The 27,841-nt window shown below is 36.2% G+C and overlaps 1 pseudogene; it reads left to right on the forward strand.

Moving 5' to 3' along the window:
• The first annotated feature begins 18,440 nt into the window (after window positions 1–18,440).
• On the forward strand, window positions 18,441–19,805 carry LOC101338782 (tubulin alpha-1C chain pseudogene; annotated as a pseudogene).
• Window positions 19,806–27,841: the final 8,036 nt, after the last annotated feature.

The raw sequence follows: 27,841 nt of genomic DNA on the forward strand, positions 1-27,841 counted from the left end.
TAATACAGAGTATTTTCACTGCCCTAAAAATCCTCTCTTCTCTCCCCATTCATCTCTCCCCTCACATATACTCCTGGCAGCCTTTGATCATTTTATTTTCTCCATAGTTTACCTTTTCCAGAATGTCACATGGTTAGAAATATACAATATGTAGCCTTTTCAGATTGACTTTTTTCACTTAGTAATACACATTTAAAATCCCTCCTCATTTTTCATAGCTTGAGAGTTCATTTACTCTTAGTGCTGAATAATATGCCGTTGTCTGGTTATACCACAGTTTATCCATTCACCTATTGAAATACTTACTGGTTGCCTCCAAGTTTTGACAATTATGAATAAAGCTGGCATTCAAGAAGAGTTGCTGATTTTTTGGTCTGTTCAGCTTTTTATTTATTGTTAGAATGAAGTGGTGACTTTCAAGCTCCTCTTGTGTGGAACCAGAAACCAAAGTTCTCACTGTGCACTTTTCCTATATGGCCTTTATTGTGTTTTGGTAAGCTCCTTGTATGATTAATCTGTTGAGAGTTTTTATCATGGATGTGTTTTAAATTTTGTCAAATGCTTTCTCTGCATCTATTGACATGATCATACCATATTTTTCCTTCATTCCATTAATGCAGTGTATCACATTGATTGATTTATGTATATTGAACCAGCCTTGCATCTTAGGGATAAATTTCACTTGGTCATGGTGTTTGATCCTCTTAATTGGTTGTTGAATTCTGCTTGCTTATATTTTATTAAGAAATTTTGCATCCATATTTATAGATATACTATTTTGTAGTTTTATTTTCTTGTGGTGTCTTTGTATTTAGAATCAGGGTGATGATGGTCTCAATGAATGAGTTTGGATGTATTCCTTTTTCTTCTGTTTTTTGGAAGAATTTAAAATTAGAATACTCTAAATGTTTTGTACAATTCACTTGTAAAGCCTTCTGTTCCTGGGCTGTACTTGGAAGGTTTTTGATTAATGATTAAATATCCTTGCTATTCATCTGTTCAGACTTTCTATTTCTTCTTGATTCAGTCTTGGTAGGTTTATATTTCTAGAAAATTAATTTCTACTAAGTTTTGAATTTGTTGCTGTATAATTGTTCATAATAGTTTCTTATGGCCTTTTTAATTTCTGTGGCAGCAGTTTTAATGTCTTCTCTTTCATTACTGATTTTATTTATTTATTTATTTGTTTATTTATTCTCTTTTCTCTTGGTTTGTCTAGCTAAAGGTTTGTCAATTTTGTCTGTCTTTTTAAAAAAAACTTTAGTTGTCAATATTTTTCTATCATTTTATATTCATTTTTAATTTTTTACACAATTTTAAAGATTATACTCCATTTATAGTTATTATGAAATACTAGCTATATTCTCCATATTGTACAATACATACATGTAGCCTATCTTACACCCAACTGTTTGTACATCCCACTCTCCCACCCCTATATTGCCCCTCCCTCCTTACCTCTCCTCACTGGTAACCACTAGTTTGTTCTCTATATCTGAGAGTCTGCTTCTTTGTTGTTATATTCACTAGTTTGTTGTATTTTTTAGAGTCCACATACAAGTTATATCACACAGTATTTGTCTTTCTCTCTCTGACTTATTTCACTTAATAGATCAATTCATGTTGCTGCAAATGGCAAAATTTCCTTCTTTTTTATGGCTGAATAGTATTCTATTATATATATCCATTCATTTGTTGATGGACACTTAGGTTGCTTCCATATCTTGACAACTGTAAATAATGCTGATATGAACATTGTGGGGCATGTATCTTTTCGGATTAGTGTCCTTGTTATTTTGGACATATACCCAGGAGTGGAATTGCTGGGTCATACTGTAGTTTTATTTTTAGTTTTTTAAGAATCCTCCATATTATTTTCCACAGTGGCTGCACCAATTTACATTCCTACCAACATTGTACAAGTGTTTCCTGTTCTCCACATCTGTGCCAACATTTGTTATTTGTGTTCTTTTTGATGATAGCCATTCTGACTGGTGTGAGGTGATATCTCATTGTGGTTATTTGCATTTCTCTGATGATTAGTGATGTTGAACATCTTTTTATGTGCCTATTGACCATCTGAATTTCCTTTTGGAAAAATTACTATTCAGTTCTTCTGCCCATTTTCAAATTCTTTATTTCATTTCTATTCTTTATTTCATTTCTTCCTGTTCTTATATTAATTATTTGTATATATTGCAGGATTTTTCATTGTATTTACCAAGATGTTTCCTTTGAAATACTCATTGTTATAATAGTCTATTTTAATCTGGTAAGAACTTAACTTCAATAACATGTGAAAACTCTGTAATTTACTCCCCCTCACACACTTTATATTATTAATTTCTGAATTTATTTTTATATTGTCTATTGTCAAGTATTTTGTGATAATAGTTATTCTTAATACTTTTTACTTTTTTTTTTTTTTTTGCAATACATGGGCCTCTCACTGTTGTGGCCTCTCTCATTGTGGAGCACAGGCTCTGGACATGCAGGCTCAGCAGCGATGGCTCATGGGTCCAGCTGCTCCACAGCATGTGGAATCTTCCCGGACCGGGGCATGAACCCATGTCCCCTGCATTGGCAGGTGGACTCTCAATCACTGTGCCACCAGGGAAACCTGACTTTTAACTTTTATATTAGGGTTAAAATGATTTATGTGCTACCATTAGAGTATTACAATATTCTGTGTTTGTATATTTACAGGAATACTTTGTTTTATTGTGTCTCACTTTATTGAGATTTGCAGATACTGCATTTTTAATGAATAAAGGCTTTTGGCAACCTTGTGTTGTCAAATGATGGTTGGCATTTTTAGCAATAAACTTTAAAAAATCAATATGTATACATTGTTTTATAGACATAATGCTATTGCATACTTAATAGACTACAGTATTGTGTAAGCAGAAATTTTATAGGCATTGGGGAACCAAAAGTTTCTGTGACTTGCTTTCTTGTGATATTTGCTTTATTACAGTGGTCTGAAACCAAACCTGTAATATCTCTGAGGTATGACTGTACCTTTCTTAGTGAGACTTGTTTTTCATATGCTTTCATGTTGCTGCTTAATATTTATTCATTTCAACTCAAAGAACTCCCTTTAGCACTTCTTTTAAAGAAGATCAAGTGATGACAAACTCCCAGAATTTTTGTTTATTGTGGAAAGTCTTCAGGTCTCCCTTTCATAGGAAGGACAATTTTTTTCTGAAATAGTTTCTCAGTTGGCAAGTTTTGGTTTTCACTATTGTGAATACATCACTTCACTCTCTCCTAGCCTACATGGTTTTAGCTGAGAAATCTGCTCAGAATCTTATTGTAATTACCTTGTATGCAACTAGTTATTTTTCTCTTGCAGCATTCAAACGTCTCTCTTTTCCTTTGATTTTGACAATTTAATTGTAATACATCTTAGTTTAACTCTCTTCTGTTTCAACATATTTGTGGTCCTTTGGACTTCATGAATCTGGATGCCCATTTCCCTCCCCAAATTTGGGATTATTCAACTATCATTTCTTTAAATATGGTTTCTGCCTCTCTCTCTCTTTTCCCCTTCTAGGACTCCCATAATGTATATATTGCTCCTTTTGATGTTGTACCATAAGTCCCACAGACTTTCTTTACTCATCTTCATTCATTTTCTCTTTGTTCCTCTGACTGGAAATTTCAAATGACCTTTCTTTGAGTTCACTAATTCTTTCTTCTGCTTGGTTGATGATGCTGAAGCTCTTTATTGAAAAAAAATAATTTAATTGGATTCTTGTTTTAAAAAAATACATGTTATTTACTTTACTACCTGGTTTTTGGAAGGAGTTAGACAAAAGAAAATAATCATGAGGGAAATAAGAGAGCAAACTTTGACTACTCATGAAGATGACCTCACCTTCTATTTTACAAATAGAAATGAATCACCTCAAACTCCTATTATAGACACAAACAACCTACCTTCATGCCCTCAATTCTTGCCGCCCATATATATGAATCGGACTTCATCCTCTTGTTGAATCCTTTTATGTTCTGGTTCCAAATAATTTTCATCTGAAAGGAATTCTTTAATTATTTTCCTATTTATTTTAACTCTGTCTTCTCCTTCTGGTGACATTTCCCCCCTTGTACACAAAAATTCTCAAGTCTAATTGCCTAAGGGGGGAAAAATCCTCTTCATTTACTGTGTCCCTTTTTTTTTTTAACAGCTTTATTGGCGTATAATTGCTTTACAATGGTGTGTTAGTTTCTGTGTTATAACAAAGTGAATCAGTTATACATATATATGTATATATATATATATATATATATATGTATATATATATATATCTCCCCGCATCTCTTCCCTCTTCCATCTCCCTCCCTCCCACCCTCCCTATCCCACCCCTCTAGGTGGTCACAAAGCACCGAGCTGATTGCTCTGTGCTATGTGGCTGCTTCCCACTAGCAATATAATTTACGTTTGGTAGTGTATACTTGTCCATGCCACTCTCTCACTTTGCTCCAACTTACCCTTCCCCCTCCCCATATCCTCAAGTCCATTCTCTAGTAGGTCTCTGTCTTTATTCCCACCTTGCCTGTAGGTTCTTCATGACCATTTTATTTATTTTTTGATTCCATATATATGTGTTAGCATATGGTATTTGTTTTTCTCTTTCTGACTTACTTCACTCTCTATGACAGACTCTAGGTCCATCCACCTCACTACAAATAACTCAATTTTGTTTCTTTTTATGGCTGAGTAATATTCCATTGTATACATGTGCCACATCTTCTTTATCCATTCATCTATTGATGGACACTTAGGTTGCTTCCATGTCCTGGCTATTGTAAATAGAACTGCAATGACCATTGTGGTACATGACTCTTTTTGAACTACGGTTTTCTCAGGGTATATGCCCAGGGGTGGGGTTGCTGGGTAGTATGGTAGTTCTATTTTTATTTTTTTGAGGAACCTCTGTATTGTCCACCATAGTGGCTGTATCAAATTACATTCCCACCAACAGAGCAAGAGAGTTCCCTTTTCTCCACACCCTATCCAGCCTTTATTGTTTCTAGATTTTTGGATGATGTCCATTCTGACTGGTGTGAGATGATATCTCATTGTAGTTTTGATTTGCATTTCTCTAATGATTAACGAGTTTGAGCATTCTTTCATCTGTTCGTTGGTAATCTGTATATCTTCTTTGGAGAAATGTCTATTTAGGTCTTCTGCCCATTTTTGAATTGGATTGTTTGTTTTTTTGATATTGAGCTTCATGACCTGCTTATAAATTTTGGAGATTAATCCTTTGTGAGTTGCTTCATTTGCAAATATTTTCTCCCATTCTGAGGGTTGTCTTTTGGTCTTGTTTATGGTTTCCTTTGCTGTGCAAAAACTTTTAAGTTTCATAAGGTCCCATTTGTTTATTTTTGTTTTTATTTCCATTTCTCTAGGATGTGAGTCAAAAATGATCTTGCTGTGATTTATGTCATAGAGTGTTCTGCCTATGCTTTCCTCTAAGAGTTTGATAGTGTCTGGCCTTACATTTAGGTCTTTAATCTCTTTTGAGTTTATTTTTGTGTATGATGTTAGGGAGTGAACTAATTTTATACTTTTACATGTACCTGTCCAGTTTTCCCAGCACCACTTATTGAAGAGGCTGTCCTTTCTCCACTGTACATTCCTGACTCCATTATTAAAGATAAGGTGACCATATGTGCGTGGGTTTATCTCTGGGCTTTCTATCCTGTTCCATTGATCTATATTTCGGTTTTTGTGCCAGTACCATACTTTCTTGATTACTGTAGCTTTGTAGTATAGTCTGAAGTCAGGGAGACTGATTCCTCCAGCTTCATGTTACGTTCTCAAGATTGCTTTGGCTATTCAGGATCTTTTGTATTTCCATACAAATTGTGAAATTTTTTGCTCTAGTTCTGTGAAAAATGCCAGTGGTAGTTTGATAGGGATTGCATTTAATCTGTAGATTGCTTTGGGTAGTAGAGTCATTTTCACAAAGTTGATTCTTCCAATCCAAGAACAAGGTATATCTCTCCATCTATTTGGATCACCTTTAATTTCTTTCATCAGTGTCTTATAATTTTCTGTATAGAGGTTTTTGTCTCCTTAGGTAGGTTTATTCCTAGATATTTTATTCTTTTTGTTGCAGTGGTCAATGGGAGTGTTTTCTTGATTTCCCTTTCAGATTTTTCATCATTAGTGTATAGGAATGCCAGAGATTTCTGTGCATTAATTTTGTATCCTGCAACTTTACCAAATTCATTGATTAGCTCTAACAGTTTTCTGGTAGCATCTTTAGGATTCTCTGTGTATAGTATTATGCCATCTGAAAAGAGTGACAGCTTTACTTCTACATTTCCAATTTGGATTCCTTTTATTTCTTTTTCTACTCTGATTGCTGTGGCTAAAGCTTCCAAATCTATGTTGAATAAGAGTGGTGAGAGTGGGCAACCTTGTCTTGTTCCTGATCTTAGTGGAAATGTTTTCAGTTTCTCACCATTGAGGACATGTTGGCTGTGGGTTTGGCATATATTGCCTTTATTATGTTGAGAATGGCCACATTATGCCTACTTTCTATAGGATATTTATCATAAATGGGTGCTGAATTTTGTTGAAAGTTTTTTCTGACTCTATTGAGATGATCATATGGTTTTCCTACTTCAGTTTGTTATTATGGTGTATCACGTTGATTAATTTGCATATACTGAAGAATCCTTGCATTCCCGGGGTAAACCCCACTTGATCATAGTGTACGATGCTTTTAATGTGCTGTTGGATTCTGTTTGCTTGTATTTTGTTGAGTATTTTTGCATCTATGTTAATTTATGATATTGGCCTGTAGTTTTCTTTCTTTGTGACATCTTTGTCTGGTTTTGGTATCAGGGTGATGGTGGCCTTGTAAAACTAGTTTGGGTGTGTTCCTCCTTCTGCTATATTTTGGAAGAGTTTAAGAAGGATCGGTGTTAGCTCTTCTCTAAATGTTTGATACAATTAACCTGTGAAGCCGTCTGGTCCTGGGCTTTTGTGTGTTGGAAGATTTTTAATCACAGTTTCAATTTCAGTGCTTGTGTTTGGCCTGTTCATATTTTCTATTTCTTCCTGTTTCATTCTTGGCAGGTTGTGAATTTCTAAGAATTTGTCCATTTCTTCCAGGTTGTCCATTTTATTGGCATAGAGTGGCTTGTAATCTCTCATGATCTTTTGTATTTCTGCAGTGTCAGTTGTTACTTCTCCTTTTTCATTTCTAATTCTATTGATTTGAGTCTTCTCCCTTTTTTTCTTGATGAGTTTGGCTAATGGTTTATCAATTTTGTTTATTTTCTCAAAGAACCAGCTTTTAGTTTTATTGATCTTTGCTATAGTTTACTTCATTTCTTTTTCATTTGTTTCTGATCTCATTTTATGCTTTCTTTCCTTCTGCTAACTTTGGGGTGTTTCTGTTCTTCTTTCTCTAATTGCTTTAGGTGTAATTTTAGGTTGTTTATTTCAGATGTTTCTTGTTTCTTGAGATAGGATTGTACTACCATTAAATTCCCTCATAGAACTGCTTTTGGTGCATCCCATCGGTTTTGGATCATCATGTTTTCATTGTCATTTTTTTCTACATATTTTTTGATTTCCTCTTTGATTTCTTCAGTGATCTCTTGGGTATTAAGTAGTGTATTGTTTAGCCTCCATGTGTTGGTATTTTTTACAAACATTTTCCCATAATTGATATCTAGTCTCATAACACTGCGGTCAGAAAAGATACTTGATAAGATCAATTTTCTTAAATTTAATCAGGCTTGATTTGTGACCCAAGATATGATCTATTCTGGAGATTTTCCAGGAGCACTTGAGAATAACGTGTATTCTGTTGTTTTTGGATGGAATGTCCTATAAATATCAATTAAGTCCATCTTGTTTAATGTATCATTTAAAGCTTGCATTTCATTATTCATTTTCATTTGGATGATCTGTCCATTCGTGAAAGTGGGGTATTAAAGTCCCCTACTACTATTGTGTTACTGTCAATTTCCCCTTTTATGGCTTTTAGTGTTTGCCTTATGTATTGAGGTGCTCCTATGTTGGGTGCATAAGTATTTACAATTGTTGTATCTTCTTGGATTGATCCCTTGATCATTATGTAGTGCCCTACTTTGTCTTTTGTCATAGTCTTTGTTTTAAAGTCTATTTTGTCTGATATGATAATTGCTACTCCAGCTTTCTTTTGATTTCCATTTTCATGGAATATCTTTTTCCATCCCCTCACTTTCAGTCTGTGTGTGTCCCTAGGTCTGAAGTGTGTCTCCTGTAAATAGCATATATACGGGTCTTGTTTTTGTATCCATTCAGCCAGTCTGTGTCTTTTGTTGGGAGCATTTAATCCATTTACATTTAAGGTAATTATCGATATGTATGTTCCTATTCCCATTTTCTTAATTGTTTTGAGTTTGTTATTGTAGTTCTTTTCCTTCTCTCTTGTTTCCTGCCTATAGAAGTTCCTTTAGCATTTGTTGTAAAGCTGGTTTGGTTGTACTGAATTCTGTTAGTTTTTGTTTGCCTGTAAAGTTTTAATTTCTCTGTCAAATCTGAATGAAATCTTTGCTGGGTAGAGTAATCTTGGTTGCAGGTTTTTCCCTTTCATCACTTTAAATATGTCCCCTGCTCCCTTCTCACTTGCAGAGTTTCTGCTGAAATACCAGCTGTTAACCTTATGGGGATTCCACTGTATGTTATTTGCTGTTTTTCCCTTGCTGCTTTTAATATTTTTTCTTTGTATTTAATTTTTGATAGTTTGTTTAATATGTGTCTTGGCATGTTTCTCCTTGGATTTATCTTGTATGGGACTCTCTGTGCTTCCTTGACTTGATTAACTATTTCCTTTCCCATATTAGGGAAGTTTTCATGTATAATCTCTTCAAATATGTCCTCAGTCCCTTTCATTTTCTCTTCTTCTTCTGGGATCCCTAAAATTCAAATGTTGGTTCATTTAATGTTGTCCCAGAGGTCTCTGAGACTGCCCTGAATTCTTTTCATTTTTTTTCTTTATTCTGCTCTGCAGTAGTTATTTCCACTGTTTTATCTTCCAGGTCACTTATCCGTTCTTCTGCCTCAGTTATTCTGCTATTGATCCCTGCTAGAGAGTTTTTAATTTCATTTATTTTGCTGTTCATTACTGTTTGTTTGCTGTTTGGTTCTTCTAGGCCCTTGTGAAATGTTTCTTGCATTTTCTCCATTCTATTTCCAAATTTTGGATCATCTTTACTATCATTATTCTGAATTCTTTTTCAGGTAGACTGCTTATTTCCTCTTCATTTGTTAGTTCTGGTGGGTTTTTACCTTGCTCCTTATCTTCTGTGTGTTTCTGTGTCTTCTTATTTTGCCTAACTTAGTGTGTTTGGGCTCTACTTTTCCCAGGGTGCTCTTACATAGTTCCCATTGTTTTTGGTGTAGGTCCCCAGTGGCTAAGTTGGTTCAGTGGGTTGTGTAGGCTTCCTGTTGGAGGGGAAAAGTGCCTGTGTTCTGGTTGATGAGGCTGGATCTTGTCTTTCTTGTAGGCAGTCCACGTCTGGTGGTGTGTTTTAAGGTGTCTGTAGCCTTATTATGATTTTAAGCAGCCTCTCTGCCAATTGGTCGTGTTGTGTTCCTGTCTTGCTATTTGTTTGGCTTAGGGTGGCCAGCACTGGAGCTTGTTGGTCTGAGCGGAGCTGGGTCTTGGCGTTGAGATGGAGATCTCTGCAGACTTTCCCCGTTTGATGTTACATGGAGCTGGGAGGTCTCTGGTGGACCAATATCCTGAACTTGGCTCTCCCACCTCAGAGACACAGCCCTGACGCCTGGCTGGAGCATGAAGAGACTGTCATCTGCACAGCTTAGAATAAAAGGGAGAAAATGAAATAAAGAAACAAAGAAGAAGATAAAATAAAATAAAATAAGGGCTTCCCTGGTGGTGCAGTGGTTGAGAATCTGCCTGCTAATGCAGGGGACACGGGTTCAAGCCCTGGTCTGGGAGAATCCCACATGCTGCAGAGCAACTAGGCCCGTGAGCCACAACTCCTGAGCCTGCGTGTCTGGAGCCTGTGCTCCACAACAAGAGAGGCTGCGGTAGTGAGAGGCCCGCGCACCATGATGAAGAGTGGTCCCCGCTTGCCACAACTAGAGGAAGCTCTCGCACAGAAATGAAGACCAAACACAGCAAAAATATATAAATAAATTAACTCCTACTCCCAACATCTTCTAAAAATAAATAATAAATAAAATAATTTTTAAAATAAAAAATAGGAAATAATTATTTTTTTAAAAAAATAAAGTAATAAAAAAGAAAGAAAGAGGAGAGCAACCAAAGCAGAAAACAAATGCACCAATGATAACAAGAGCCAAAAACCATAAAAAAAAAAAAGAAAAAGGATAAAAAAGAAAAACGGGCAAACAGAACCCTAAGACAAATGGTAAAAGCAAAGCTGTACAGACAAAAATCACACAGAAGTATACACATACACACTCACAAATAGAGAAAAAGGGGGGAAAATATATTTATATTGTTGCTTCCAAAATTCACCTCCTCATTTTGGGATGATATGTTGTCTATTCAGGTATTCCACAGATGCAGGGTACATCACGTTGATTGTGGAGATTTAATCTGCTGATCCTGAGGCTGCTGGGAGAGATTTCCCTTTCTCTTCTTTGTTAGCAGAGCTCCTGGGGTTACGCTTTGGATTTGGTCCCGCTGCTGTGTGTATGTCGCCTGAGGACGTCTGTTCTTCGCTCAGAGAGGATGGGGTTAAAGGAGCAGCTGATTTGTGGGCTCTGGATCAGTCAGGCTGGGGAGAGGGTAGGTTATGGAGTTCTGCATGAGCCTGTGGTGGCAGAGGCTGGTGTGATGTTGCACCAGTCTGAGACGCACCATGTGTTCTCCTGGGGAAGTTGTGTCTGGATCACGGGACCCTGGCACTGGCGGGCTGCACAGGCTCCCAGGACGGGAGGTATGGATAGTGATCTGTGCTTGCACACAGGCTTCTTCATGGATGCAGCAGCAGCCTTAGCGTCTCAAGCCTGTCTCTGCGGTCCATGCTGATAACCATGGTTCGCGCCCATCTCTGGAGCTCCTTTAAGCAGCACTCTTAATCTCCTCTCCTCACACACCAGGAAACAAAGAGGCAAGAAAAAGTCTCTTGCCTCTTCGGTAGCTCCTGACTTTTTCCCGGACTCCCTCCTGGCTAGCTGTGGTGCACTAACCCCCTTCGGGCTGTTTTCACGCAGCCAACCCCAGTCCTCTCCCTGGATCTGACCTCCAAAGCCTGAGCCTCAGCTCCCAGGCCCCACTCGTCCCAGCGGGTGAGCAGACAATCGCCTCAGGCTGGTGAGTGCTGGTTGGTGCCGACCCTCTGTTTGGGAATCTCTCCACTTTGTCCTCCACAACCCTGTTGCTGTGCTCTCCTTCGTGGCTCTGAAGTTTCCCCCTCTGTCACCCGCAGTCTCTGCCCGTGAAGGGGTTTCCTAGTGTGTGGAAACCTTTCTTCCTTCACAGCTCCCTCCCACTGGTGCTGGTCCCATCCATATTCTTTTGTCTCTGTTTTTTCCTTTTTCTTTTGTGCTACCCATGTACGTGTGGAGTTTCTTGCCTTTTGGGAAGTCTGAGGTCTTCTGCCAGTGTTCAGTAGGTGTTCTGTAGGAGTTGTTCCTCATGTAGATGTATTTCTGATGTATTTGTGGGGAGGATGGGAATCTCCATGTCTTCCTCTTCCACCGTCTTGAAGCTCCTCCTCTACTTGCATTCTTAAGCTCCAGTATTTTTGTTTTTGTTTTGTTTTGTTTTTCTTCTTGTAATGCTTTCTATTTCTTTGTTGAACTTCTTATTTTGTTAATGTATTGCTTACTGATTTTGTTTAGCTGTCAATCTATGTTCTCTTGTAGCTCATTGGGCTTCATTAAGACAATTATTATGAATTTTTGTCACCCAATTCTTAGATCTCTATTTCTTTAAAGTCAACTTCTGGAACTTTATTAGTTTCTTTTCATGTTGTCATGTTTCCCCAATTCTTCATTATTTTCATAACCTTGTATCATTTGCTTGTACATTTGAGGAAGATATCACCTCTTCCATTCTCTAGAGATTGTCTTCAGTAAAGAAATAACTTCACCAGTCAGCCCAACCTGGGGTTCTGTGCAAGCCAGCTGGTAGCATCTGCATGTTGGTAGAACCCAATGCCAGTGGTGTTCTGTCAGTCATTTCTGGCTGGCTGTGCTCTGCATTCTGGTAGGGCTGGATAGATGATATCTGCAGTCAGTTGGGGCATCTGGAAGTCTCCACAGCTTGGTAGGGCCAACTGGCTGGGCTTCATGATCTGGCAGGGTCATAGGCTCTGCTGCTGGTTGGGACTGCTAGCAAGGTTAACTGGTTGAGCAAGACTGTTGACTAAGCTTTCTGGTCAGACAGGGCTACTGGCTAGACTCACTAGTCAGTGGGACCACTGATGAGGTTCCCTGCTTGGGAAGGGCCTGTCACTTGCCTCGTGTTAGGTGGTGATTTTGACTGATCTCTGGAGTAGGACAGAACTCCTGACTATGTTCCTTGGTTAGGTAAGCCTACTGACTGAAATCCCTGGTCAGATGGGGCTCCTGAGTAAGCTCTCTGGTCAGATGGGTCCATTAGTTGGGCTCCTTGGTGAGGAAGGGATACTGATTGGACTCCCCAGTATTGTGGGACTAATTGGAGGAGTTCTGCAGCCAGGTTGGCTGTTTGGGACGGCTCCTCAGTTGGGTAAAGTCATTGCTAAGGTCTTGATCGGAGTGGCAGCTCCTGGGGACATAGAGCGATGGGCCTAATATCAAGATATGTGCATCAGTTACTGAGATCTCCCTTTTACTTTGTTCCAGGTGGTCTAACCATACCAATTCCCCCCATATTCTTTGTGAGGGAAATCAGAAAGAGGCCTCTCAGGCAGCACCCTGGAACAGTGGAGAATCTGTATATTCACCTGAGTGTCTCTTTCCTCCACTGGAGAAATCACAGGCCAAGGGGACTGCACTCAACAGGGTACTGAGACAACCTGGGAGACTGGCATGTGAATAAACTGAAACCATTCCTATTATTCTTTCCAATGCACTTTTTCTTGTTTTCTTTTTTTTTGTGTGTGGTTTACTCTCTCAAAGACATTCTCATCTGTGGATAGTTGCTAATTCAGTGGTTCTGGGAGGGAAACAGGACTGGGGACCCTGTACTGTGCCATCTTTCTGATATCACTACTTTTGGGCAGTAATTTTAATTGAAATTGCATTGACACTTCAAATCAAGTTGGGGAGGTTCAGTATCTATAGTATTGAATCTTCCTTTCAATGAAAATGGCATTTGCCTTTATTTATTTAAGTAGTATTAGTGTCTTCCAAAAACTTATTAATTACATATATAGATGTGTGTGTGTGTGTGTGTGTGTGTGTGTGTATGAATCAGTCATAGCAAAACTTTTGTTACATTTTTTAAATGATTCATAATTTAAAATTAGATTCTATAGCTCTTGCTAGTTTGTGCAACTAAATCTTGTATATTAATATTCATCTTCTAGTCTTTCATACTGATACATTTTTTAATTATTTATTTTATTTTCAAATCCTTCTACATTTAGTTATTTTCCTAGTCTTACCACACTGACTAGCACTTTTAGAGCTATGTTGAATAACTGTAGTATAGTAGATATCATGTTTTTTAACTGATTTTAAAAAGGATATTTCACCATTTCATTACTAAGAATACTGTTTACTAAATTCTGTTAAATAATCTGTTATGATAAGAAGTGTTTTCTATACTTTCTTTTCTGACAGTGTTAACATTAATGGTGTTACATTAAATATCTTTTCTGCTTTTACTGAGATGGTTTATTGATTTTTTTGATTTATTAGAAGAATGAAATGCATTTGCACACTTTTATCAATATATAATTGACGTATGATAAAATTTAACCTTTTGAAGTATATAATTCTGTGGGCTTTAGAAACCCCATACCCAAATTCTTCAATACTGTCAGGCTCAAGCCCTAGATACCACAAATTTACTTTCAATCTGTATTGATTTTCCTATTGTTGGCATTGCATATAAATTAAATCATAAAATATGTGGCCTTTTGGGACTGACTTCTGTCATGTGATATTTCTTCTTTCATTCTTTTCTATTATAGCCATCCTAGTGAGTATAAAGTGTTATATCATTGTGTTTTTTATTTGCATCTCCCTAAAGACTAATGATACTGAGCATCTTTTCATTTGCTTATGGCCCATTTGTATATCTTTTTTTAGAGATGTATTGTATGGTTTAACCTTGAAAATATTCAATGTGAACTTCAGAAAAATGTGTATTCTGATTTTGGTAAGTAGAGTATTTCACAGGAATCATATTTTCTCCCCTCTGAGTATTTGTTATTTTGTTGTAGTTGTTATTCTCTGTTTAGTGACTTTTTTCTGAACTAATTCTGTAATGTCTGTATTCTTTCTCATATGTGACCACTGCAATCTTTCCTTAGCTTAATTGTCAACAAATATTTGGACAGAAATTTCTTAACTTCCTAGGAACAATAAGTCCCCAATCTTTGCCAAGAATCTCTGTGCATGTTGGGACAAAACTTCACACTCATATAAACTTATAAATAAGTTTATAGCTACTCTCGAAAATAGTCAAAGGTCTAGAGAAACCAAGTGAATTCCCAATTAACAAAAAGCCACATTCAGAGCAGTAGGAAATTTCATGGGGTATTTATTTACCCTTGCTCCAACTCCTCCTTTCCATGATACAGCATGGTCAGGAGGAAGCAATTGCCTAATTCCCAATGGCCTCCCTTGAACCACTGGGTAATGAGAAAATCTTATTTGTAATGTTTACCTGTCTGGGGAATACCTGAGGAAATGTTTTATTTTCGTTTCTGCCTCACTCAGGGCTCAGATAGGAAAAGCGGCACAGCTCAGTTCTTAAGTTATAAAAAGCTGCTGTAAATAGTAAGGGATTACCCATAAAAGTTGAGGGGGGGATACAGAGCTTCAGATGCCTGTGACAAGAAATTACATGTAGAGGAATATGATAGAACATTTAAGCCACTGAGAAATAGCTAAGGTCATACTCTTCAGTTAATTAAGACATTCAAAAGCAGGCATGTATAAGAAAAAGAGAACATACACACAGAAAAGACAGACAAGATACGTGAACATAAAAGACCTGAGAATACCTTAAGCTTTCACCATGGACTGATCCCAAGTCTCATAATATTTCTTGATAATTAATGAAGGCATTTCACGGCAAGGAGCCAGTCTGCAAAGACAGGAAGAGGTGGCTGTTTTCTCAAATGCCCAATTTTCAACAAAACATCACAAGACATTCAAAGATAAAGGAAAATATGGTAAATTAAAAGGAAGAATATAAAATGGCAGAAAGCATTCACGAGGAAACAAAGGCATCAGACATACTACACAAAGACTTAAAAACATGTATCTTAGATATATTCAAAGAGCTGAAGAAAAACATAGACAAAGAACTAAAGTAAAATAAATAGAGAAATTATACATGAACAAAATTAGAATGTTTACAAAGAGATAGGAATGATAAAAAGAATCAAACATAAATTGTGGAGATCTAAATTAAATAACTGAATTAAAAAAAAATCATTAGAAGGGTTCAAAAAGTCAGTGTTTTCTGACTTGAGCAGGCAGAAACAGATTAAGTTAACTTAAAGATGTGACATTTGAAATTTTCAAGTCTGAGGAAAAGAAAGAAAAAAATGAAGAAAAGTAAGCAGAACCTAAGTACTTACAGGCCACAATCAAGTGGATTGATATATACGCTATGGAAGTCCCGAGAATAAAAAGGAAAGGAAAGGTGCAGAGATTATTTGCAGAAATAATTGGCCAAAAATTTTTTAAAAATCTGAGTAAAAGACATACAAATCCAAGTTGCTCCAAAAACTTCACATAAGAAGCACCCAAAGAGACCCACAACCAGACACATTACTATCAAACTGTCAAACTCTAACACCAGACAGAATCCTGAAAATAGCAAGAGACTTATCATGTACAAGGGATCTCTAGTAAGATTATTAAAGTATTCTTCAGCAGAAACCTTGTAAGCCAGAAGCATTGGGATCATATATTAAAATGCTGAAAGAAAAAAAGAAAACTGTCAATCAAAAATTCTATATCTGGCAAAAATATACCTCAAAAATGAGAGAGAAATTAAATCATTCTCAGAAAAACACAAGCTGAGGGTGTACATTACCACTAGACTTATTCTACTAGAAATGTTAATCAGAATAGTTCAAGCTGAAATGAAAGGACACAAGACAGTAACTCATAGCCATTGAAAATATAAATATCCTGAGTAAAGGTAAATGTATAGACAAGTATGAAAATGTGATTATTGGTTAGCCAACTACATTTTAAAATTTTTCTACAGGATTTAAAAAACATGTAGAGAAAAATAATTATAAATCTAGCTACTGTGTACAAAATACATAAATATGTTATAAAGTGGGGGTGATGAGCTATAAAGGAGTAGAACTTTGTATGCTATTGAAGTTAAGTTGGTATCAATTTAAAACAGATTATTATATTTTAGGATATTATATGAAATTCACATGGTAATCACAAAAATAATATCTATAGAGTATACTCGGAAAGAAATGAGAAGGGAATTAAAAGGTGTCACTACAAAAAATGGCTGAAAAATTAAGAAAGCAGTGATGGAGTAAATGAGGGGAGAATGCTGTAAGAGCTACAGAAAATAACAAAATGGCAAAAGTAAGTCCTTCCCTTTCAGTACTTATTTTAAATGTAAATGGATTAAATTCCCATATCAAAATGTAAAAATAAGTATAATGGATATAAAACAGGATCCACTATGGGCTACCAGAACCCAATTTAGATCTACAAACACATATAGGTTGAAAGTGAAAGTATGGAAAAAGGAGATTCCATGCAAATATTAACAAAAAGAGATCTGGAGTGATTATACTAATATCAGAAAAATTATACTTTGTCAAAAATTGATACAAGGGACAAAGAAGAACTTTATATATTGATACAAGAATCAACTCTCCAACAATATATAGCAATTATAAACATATAGTCAGCCCTTCGTATCTGCAGGTTTTGCATCTGTGGATTCAACTAACCATATACAGAAAATATTTTAAAAATAAAAATTTCAGAAAGTTGTAAAAAATAAAACTTGAATTGACAGCATGCCAGACTATTTACATAACATTTACATTTTATTAGATATTATAAGTAATCTAGAGATGATTTAAAGTATATGGGAGAATGTGTGTAAGTTATGTGCAAATACTACACCATTTTGTATGAGAGACTTGAGCATCCACAGATTTCGGTATCCATAGGGGATCCTGGAACCAATCCCACATGAATAGGAGGGAAGACTGTATATACCTGAAAGATCAGAGCTCCAGCAAAAAGTAGTGCTAAGAGGAAATTTTATAGCTATAAATTTCAACTATTAAAAATAAGGAAGATATCAAATCAACACCCTAACTTTACATCTTAAGAACTCGGACAAAGGAGACCATCTTTTAAAGGATTCAGACAGCCGCGGGAGACAGGCTTGCAGGAAATGCTTCATTACCTATAGTGCACTGGCACTGACTAACAGGACTTGAACTGGCTGTCACTAGGAAGTATGGTCCAGTTGCCAACAGCTAACACAGTGGAAGGGTGACATATTTCACTATGAGTATGCTAAGGACACCTCTAAACTTCCTCCATGTCAGGCAGATGAAGTTACTACTTTATTTCACCACCTTGCAGGTAACTGAAATTGTATTATCCCTGCAGCTCACTCAGTTCTATCTCTCTGCATTTAGATAGCTCCAGTGACTCTCAGAACTCCCCCGTCTGTTCTTTTTGTTCTACTCTAGAGGTGAGCCTGCCAGAGCCAGCAAACTGTGTCTTCTTCCCATAATTCACTTAACTGAACAATTCAGCTCTATTTGAAGACCTTCTGCCTTGGTCTCTGGAGCCCCCATGCTTAGGATTGTAATGAGGAATGGGCCTGAAGCAGTCCCATACCTTGGAGTTTATTTGAATATGGTTAACTCTCTCATTTTAGGGCTCTGTAAAAGATATAGTGAAATTTCTCTTGAAATGAATTACTGTAGGAGAAAAATTACATACATATATATATTAAAATAAAATACCTCTATATAGGCCTACTTGAACAATTATGTAAATGAAATTTGTTTTTTTAAAGTAATAACAAACTGGGACTTTTTTCTAGAAAAGGCAAAGCAACAACAAAAAGAGGCGCAGGGTGGACCTGATGCCCACCCTCCAGACACGTGTCCCAGAAAGGGGTATATTGGTTCCTTTGGAGCCAAACAGCCTCTCACTACTTCTCCCCCAGATTGCTTGGTAGTTTGTCAGTGGGTGATACTTGTTGCTGTCCCCTTGCATCATCCAGCCCTGCAGAGCCCTACAAATCCCAGTCATGTGTGAATCCATCTCCATCTAATTTGGCTGGACTGGAGTCCAGTTTGGCAATGACTGCTGAGATCTCTACCTCCTGAAAAATAGTGTCCAGCCCAGTGACCAGATGTCACATGACAAGATCATTAGGGGAGGAGATGACTCTTTTAACACTCTCTTCATTGAGATGGATGCTGGCAAACATGGGATTAGGGTAGTGTTTCTAGAGCTGGAACTCATGGCCATCATGAAGTTCACACTGGCACCTACCACCAGCTCTTCCATCCTGAGCGGCTCATCATGGGCAAAGAAGATTCTAACAATAACTATGCCCATGGGTACTACACCATTGACAAAGAGATCACTGACCTTGTCTTGGACCAAATTTGAAAGTGGCTGAACAGTACATAAGTCTTCAGGGCTTCTTGGTTTTCCACAACTTTGGTGGGAGAACTGGTTTTTGGTTCACCTTCCTCCTGATGGAATGGTCTCTCTGTTGATGATGGCATGATGTCCAAGGTGGAGTTCTCCATTTATCCACCACCTAGATTTCCACAGCTATAGTTGAACCCTACAATTCCATTCTCACCACCCTGGAACACTGTGATTGTGCCTTGATGATAGACAATGAGGTCATCTATGACACCAGTTGTAGAAATCTTGATATTGAGCACTCAACTAAACTAACTAGTTGAGTTAGCACTCAACTAACCTTAACCATCCTATACATAATCTTATTAGCCCGATTGTGTCCTCCATCACTGGTTCCCTTAGATTTGATGGAGCACTGAATGTTGATCTGACAGAATTACAGACCATCCTGGTTCCCTATCTCCACATGTACTTAACTCTAGCTACATTTGCCCCCATCATCTCTGCTGAGAAAGCCTACCAAAAACATCTTACTATAACAGAGACCACCAATGCATGGCTTGAGCCAGCCAACCAGATGGTGAAATGTAACCTTCACCATGGCATATACATGGCTTGCTGCCTGTTGTACTGTGGTGATGTGGTTTCCAAAGATGTCAATGCTTCCATTGCCACTATCAAGACCAAGTACACCATCCAATTTGTGGATTAGTGCCCCACTGGCTTCAATGTTGACCCTAATTACCAGCATCCCATTGCAGTATCTAGTGGAAACCTGGCCAAAGTACCATGAGCTGTGAGCAACACAATAGCCATTACTGAGGCCTGGATTTGCCTAGACAACAAGTTTGACTTGATGTATGCCAAGTGCGTCTTTGTTCACTGGTATATTGGTGAGGGTATGGAGGAAAGAGAGTTTTCTGAGGCCTAGGAGGACATGGTTGCACTTGAGAAAGATTATGAGAAGGTTGGAGTGGATAGTGCTGAGGGATAGGATGAGGGTGAAAAGTATTAACCTTCTGTTGCAAATTTACACTACATTTTCTTGAGACTGTCTTATTTATGTTGCTCTGTGAAGCTGTCTATTGTGGCCCTAACTTGTCAACAAAAGTGATGTTTCCATTAACAAAAGGAATAAGAACAATCTAAACCCAAGACTTAAAGAAGGAAAAAAATAATAAAGGTTGGAGTGGATATAAATAAAGTAGCAAGTAGAAAAATAAGAGAGAAAATCAATGAAACCGAGATTGGTTCTTCAAAATGATCAACAAAATTTACACATCTTTACTTAAATTGACTAAGAAAAAGAAGCCACAAGTAGCCAAAAATCAGAAATGAAAGTGGAAATATGACTACTGATTTTGCAAAAATATATAGGATTATAAGAGTTGTGAACAATTGTTAAGTCAACAAATTAAATAACTTGAATGGACAACTTCCTAGAAAAACATAAGATTGAATCATAAAGAGATAAAAAAAATCCTGAATATACTTATACTTAGTGAAAAGACTGAATTGTCAAAGAGAAAGATAGGCATGTGTTAAAGTTGGCAAGACACATTTTACTCAGGCTACTGTAGGATGGAAGAGAGATGTTAGTATTAACTGAATTCAACTCCACTGAAACAAAAACTGAGGCTTTTTAAATGCTGAGATGTACCAAAGGAAAACTACTGAAGGACATGGAAGGGGGTTTGAGTTGAAGAGGGGGATATTGGTCAATATGATTAGGCCCTCTGTGTTTGCTAATTGGCACTTATTGAAGTGAGGCTCCTACCCTGTACAGAGACTGCGAGATAGGAACCCTATTTTTCTTAATGTTTCCATTTCAAAAGGATGGCTCCTATATCCTTGAAGAAAGCATTTCTGGATTATAGTAGATTTACATCTTAAAGGGAAAGAGAAAGAATTTATAATTGCAAGTTTTCTAAAGTAAATGCTTTAATAAAGGGGAAGTCAGGGGCCTATAGTCATGTTCCAGTTGGAAAAACAGTAAATTATTTTTGCAGCATTGAGCTCTCTCAGGCAGACTTTTTAAGGGACCTAGAGTCAAGCTAGGGACATGAGCTTGGGCTGATATAAGCCATTTTACAATTTGGTCAAGTCTTTCAGTGTGTGAGGGGTAGAATGAGGGTTGGATGGAGCTGTTTCTGCCAAGAGTTTTGCAGTACTCATAGGCAAAGTGTTAGGCTTAGTAAAGAAAAGGTCTCAGAGGAACCTGACTAAAATTTGGTCAAGGAGAGAGTCTTTTTTTCTGAATAAGTATTCAAAAATTTCTCAACAACAACAAAAATCCAGGAACAGAAAGCTTCACTATTGAATTCTACTAAACATTTAAAGAATTAACAACCATATTTCTTATAGTCATCCAAAAAATCAAAGGAGAAAAAAGAACACTTCCTAACTCATTCTATTAAGTCAGAATTACCCTGATACCAAATCCAGACAAATAAATGAAAGAAAAGAAAATAACAGATCAATATCCCTTATAAATATTCATGCAAAAACCCTGAACAAAATACAAGCCAAATTCCAAAGCATGTTAAAAAGATTATATACCATAATCAAATGGGATTTAGTTCCAGAAGGCAAGAATGTTTCAACGTATGAAAATCAAAGTAATACACCACATTCACAGAATGAAAGAAAACAACCACATGATCATCTCAATTGAAGCAGAAGAAATATTTTTACAAAATTCAACACTCTTTCATGATAAAAACACTCAACAAACTAAGAATAGAAAGTAACTATATCAACATAATAAAAAGTCATATGTAAAAAACCCACAGCAGGCTTCCCTGGTGGTACAGTGGTTGGGAATCTGCCTGCCAATGCAGGGAACATGGGTTCGAGCCCTGGCCCAGGAAGATCCCACATGCCGTAGAGTAACTAAGCCTGTGCACCCCAACTGTTGAGCCTGCAAGCCACAACTACTGAAGCCTCCTCACCTAAAGCCCGTGCTCCGCAACAAGAGAAGCTACCACAGTGAGAAGCCTGTGCAGTGCAATGAAGAGTAGCCCTCACTTGCTGCAACTAGAGAAAGCCCGAACGCAGTAACAAAGACTCAACAGAGCCAAAAATTAATTAATTATGCAAAAATAAGATTAAAAACCCACAGCTAACATCGTACTCAATGGCAAAAGACTGAAAGCTTTCCCTCTAAAAACAAGACAAGGATGATGTTTTTACCTTTTCTATTCAACATAACAGAATTTGTAGCAAGAACAATTGGGCAAGAAAAAGAAATAAAACTCCCCCAAATTGAAATGGAAGGAATAAAAGTATTTCCATTCAGAGATGACGTGAATTTATATGTACAAAACACTAGTGATTCCATAAATTAAATGGTTAGACATAATGGAGGAACTAAGTAAAACTGCAAGAACTTTAACACAAAAAGATCAGTTGCATTTCTATATACTAAAAATGAACAATTCAAAATGAAATGAAGAAAACAATTCCATTTAATATCATCAAAAATAATAATATATTTGGGAATAAACTTAACCAAAGAGGTGAAACTTGTACAATGAAAACTAAAAAAAATATTGCTGAAAGAAATTAAAGAAGACACAAATAGAAAGACATTCCATGTTCCTGAATGGAAGTTTTAATACCTACAGATATTAATCTATAGGAATCAACAGATTCAATTCCAATCAAAACACCAATGATATGTTTTACACAAATAGAAAAAATCAACCTAAAATTCATATGGAACCTCAAGGGACTCTGAACTGCCTAAACAAGTTTGAAAATGAAGAATAAAGTTGGACATCTCACACTTCCTGATATCAAAATTTACTACAAAGCCACAGTAACCAACATAGTGTTTTACTTGCATAAATATACACTTATAAACCAATGGAGTAGAATAGAAAGCCCAGAAATAAACACAGATACAGGGTCAAATGATTTTTGACAATGGTGCCATGAACACTCAACAGGTAAACGGCGTGTTTTTAAGAAATTGTGTTGGGAAAAATGGATATCCACAAGCAAAAGAATGATGTCAGACCCTTACCTTACACCATATAACAAGATTGACTCAAATGGATCAAAGACATAAACATATGACCAAAACTATAACACTCAGAAGAAAACATTGGGGAAGAGCTTCTTGACATTGATTTGGCAATGATTTATTGGATATGACACAAAAAGTACAGGCATCAAAGAAAAATAGATCAAAATTTAAAACTTTTGTGCTTTAGGAAACACTAATAACAGAATAAAAGGGCAGCCCATGGAATGAGAAAAATATTTGCAAATCATATATCTGCTAAAGGATTAATAACCAGAATATAGAAAATAACTTTTAAAACTCAACTCAGCTCGGTGCTTTGTGACCACCTAGAGGAGTGGGATAGGGAGGGTGGGAGGGAGGGAGACTCAAGAGGGAAGAGATATGGGGACATATGTATATGTATAACTGATTCACTTTGTTATAAAGCAGAAACTAACACACCATTGTAAAGCAATTATACTCCAATAAAGATGTTTAAAAAAAGACCAAAACAAAAAAAAACCTCAACAACAAAAATCAAACAACCTTATTAAAAAGTGAACAAAGAATTTGAATAGACATTCCAAAGAAGATATACAAATAATAAGCTCATGAAAAGATTCCCAACATCACTAATCATCAGAAGAAATCAGGGAAATAGAAATCAAAAAGTCAGCGAGGTACCAGTTTATTCCAGTTAGAACGGCTATTATATGAAAAAACAAACAAAAAACCCAGAACATCACAGGCATTGGTGAGAATGTGGAGAAATTAGAATCTTTGAGCATTGTTAGTTGTAATATAAAATGGCACAGTTGCTGTGGAAAATATTAATGGCAGTTCCTCAAATAATTAAGCATAGAATTACCACATGACCCAATCCTTTCACTTCTGGTTATACACACCCAAAAATTGAAAGCAGGGACTTGAAGAGATAGGTGTACATGCATATTCATAGCAGCATTATTTGCAATAGCACAAAACTTGAAACCACCCAAATGTCCATTGATGGATGAATAGATAAATAAAATGTGATACATACATACAATGGAATATTATTCAGCTTTAAAATAGAAATAAATTTTGACATATGCTGCAACATGGATGAAACTTGAAGGCACTATGCTAAGTGAAATAAGACAGACACAAAACAATATTTTATGATTCCATTTATATGAGGTACCTAGAATAGTCAAATCATAGAGACAGAGACTAGAGTGGTGGTTGTCAATGTCTGGAGAGAGGAGAATTGAGAGTTATTTTCCAAAAGGTACAGAGTTTCAATTTGGGAAGATGAAAATGTTCTGGAGTTGGATGGTGGTAATTTTTGCACAAAAATGCGAATATATTAATGCCACTGCCCCGAACATATAAGATGATTAAAATGGTAAATTTTATGTTATGTATGTTTTAACACACACACACACACACACACACACACACACACACACACACACACACACACACCAGAATTGGAAAAGAAATACACACATATTTCTCCATATCAAAAGTGTACCAGATCCATATTCCAGGTAAAAGAAGGTATTTTTTTTAAATGGCTGCTCCAATTAACAGTCTTGCAGCAATTATTGGAAATACCCTTCTTATATCCTCAACAACTGTAATATAATTTGCAACAGAAAAATGCTAAACACTTTTCACAACTTGAAGAGTAAAAATATTATATTTTCTGTGATTTTCATGTTTTTGAGTTACACTTTTCAATGTGTATTTTCAGAATGATACAGGCACATTTGTGGGTCATTTGAATTTTTTCTTTTACTAATTTTCTAGTAATACAATTTAACCACTTATTTGGGGATGAATTCATACTTCTGTTTAATTTTTAAAATATATCATAAATATTATCTCTTTGACATGTTATTAATTTTCCCCTTGCTATTTTTTTCGTTTAATTTCTCTATGGTTTGCCTTTTCCATCATAGTTTTGCCTATAGTATAATGATCCAAATATTCTTCCTTTACCCTAATATTATAGACCTGTGTTCCTCATTCTTCATCTAGGTGTTTTATGAGTTCAATTTAGTTTTTAAATTCACATCACTAAACATTCCAGAAATTAATTTGGTGAATGCAAGCATAATTAAACATTAAAACAATTAAACAATAATGCATAGGAACTGATCAATCAGAACTGCCCCTGACTGCTGTTTCAGCTGAATGTAAATCCTAGGTGTATAGGGTGAAATAGGAAATTAATTGTATGTTTTTCTTAATGGTTAAGCCAGCTAACCTAACGCTTTGTGTTGAAAACATTCTTTCTCCATTAGTTTTGAGTGCCAGGTTTCATATATTTAAATTAGCAGACATATGTTGGTCTGCTTCTGTATTTTCCAATCCATTTCATGTTATTATATTTTAATGTTGGATAGGGATACCCTTCTTATATATCTTCTGTCTTCTCTTTTTCCGATTTTATTTTTGGTCCTGAGTGATTCTTACAGATTGACTTCAGAGTCATTTTCTTGAGTTCTAAAATCTTATCAAGGCTCTTATTGGACTTATTCTAAATTTATAGATTTATTTTCAGAGAATTTGTCATCTTCGCAATATCAGGTCTTTGCAACTATAAATGTGGTATACCTCTCCAATTATTAAACTCTTTTTTGACGTTCCTCAGTAAAAATATATTGCTGTTATTATGCACAAGATATGTACATTCTTTCTTAAAATATTCATGAAAAAATTCACATTGTATTATTATGAATTGCATCACTTATAATTAAAATGTGCAATTTGTTATTGCTGAAAAGTAGTTTTAACTAATTTGTTCATTCACTAATTTATTTTTTGTTCTCCCCATTTAATTTAACAAGAGATATGATATATTTTATATATATATATATATATATATAACAAGGGAGGTATTAATTTATATATCTGAATCAATCAATTCATGATCTTTTTTTTTTTTTGCGGTACACGGACCTCTCACTGTTGCTGCCTCTCCCGTTGTGGAGCACAGGCTCCTGACGTGCAGGCTCAGCGGCCATGGCTCACGACGGGCCCAGCCGCTCCGCGGTATCCTCCCGGACCAGGGCACGAACCTGTGTCCCCTGCATCGGCAGGCGGACTCCCAACCACTGCGCCACCAGGGAAGCCCATTCATGATCTTTTAAAATATTTTGTCCCATTTTCTTTATCATTATTATTCCCCTCTCCTCCTTCTCTCTCTCTTTTAGAATCATTTGAGAGTAAGTTGTAATCACCATGCTTCTTTAGCTTTAAGTAAATCATAAGTATCTTAAGCAAAAAGATATAGTCACAGTAAAATTATAAATATCAAGGAATTTAATTTTTATATAATAATATTATCTATTCACATCCCATATTCAAATGTCATCAATTTTTGCAATAATGTCCTTTACATCTGTTTTTCTTTCATTCTGAGATCCAATCTAAAATCGTACCTCATGTTTAATTGTGATGTCCGCTTTGTACTCTACAATCTGGAATAGTTATTTAGTCTTTTTTAGTGTTTCTTGACCTCAAAATTAAATACACAGGGTAGTCATTTTGTAGAATATTCCTCAATTTGGTGTTGTCTGATGTTTTTTCATTGTAGGATTCAGATTATTCATTTTAGGGCAAGAATGGCCCAGAAATGATGTGTTCTCTTTAGTGCATTTTATCAAGATGCATGTATTATGGATGCTGGTGATGTTAACTTTGATCACCTAGCTAAGTGGTCCTGTCAGATTTCTCCACTGTAAAGATACTATGTTTCTCTTTGTAAGTAATAAGTAATATTTGGGGGATACTTAGAGACTATGTAAATATCTTTTCCACATGAATGTTTCCACCCACTATTTTTAACATTCTTTTATAATTTTCTAACTCCGTCATTCCTTCTACATTTATTAGTTAGCATTCAAATGTAAAGAAGAGCTTTCTGTCCTCCCCATATATTTATTTAACTATTTATTCATTTATATCAGTATAAACTCATGGATTCTATAATATTCAAATGATTATTATCCATTATTATAATAATTTAATTTGATCTTAAGTTGCCTCAATTTTGGCCAGTAGGAATTGATTAAAACTACCTCTTGTGTCCCTTAGACATGTCCTCATCATCTGTTTGAGTATTTCCTATCTTTCTGGCACAAAAAGCTATTCCATGATCATCTTGTATTCTTCCTGATCCAGACTTGGAATTGCCCATTCCTCCAACGATTTCTGGAGTCTTTTAGTGGAGAATGGTATACGTAAGTGAAAATCTGATTGTTGGTTTTGTTCATTCCTACTGGGGAGTCATTGATTCTAAGTACCCTCAGTAAAAGTTTATACTGACATGTCCAAAACCAACCTGATATTACACAATTAAAATTACACAATTAAATTACACAATTAAAATTTGCATCGGGCTTCCCTGGTGGCGCAGTGGTTGAGAGTCTGCCTGCCGATGCAGGGGACGCGGGTTCGTGCCCGGGTTCGGGAGGATCCCACATGCCGCGGAGTGGCTGGGCCCGTGAGCCATGGCCGCTGAGCCTGCGCGTCCGGAGCCTGTGCTCCGCAACGGGAGAGGCCACAACAGTGAGAGGCCCACGTACCGCAAAAAAAAAAAAAAAAAAAAAAAAAAAAAAAAAAAATTTGCATTCTAGTTTTCACTCTTTCAATATTTGTTATTCTCATCTCTAAAAGTGAGAAAAAGTGACTTCAACTATACAGCCCTTGATGTAAGCAATGATGTTAGTAATGGGAGTGCCTTAGGCACATAAATGATAAAAAGGTAGAAAAAAATATGCCTGTTTCTCTTTAGTTTTATGTTTTTTGATGCTCTACAGAAGTATGAAGCCAGCTCAACTATTCCATGTGTTTAGCTTATATATTTTTCATCAGTTATATTTTCTAAAAACTTGAAATTGTATTTATAATCTGAAAACATTTCCAGTGTATGTCTAGATGTAGATCTCATTTTTTTTAATATCGAGACTGTCAATCTGCACATACATGATTGTTTTCAACTTAAGGGAAAAAACTCTTCAGTTTAACTTTGAATATTTATTGTCAATTGT

The sequence above is a fragment of the Tursiops truncatus genome, chromosome X (assembly GCF_011762595.2).
Source record: "Tursiops truncatus isolate mTurTru1 chromosome X, mTurTru1.mat.Y, whole genome shotgun sequence".
NCBI classification, from domain to species: Eukaryota; Metazoa; Chordata; class Mammalia; order Artiodactyla; family Delphinidae; genus Tursiops; species Tursiops truncatus.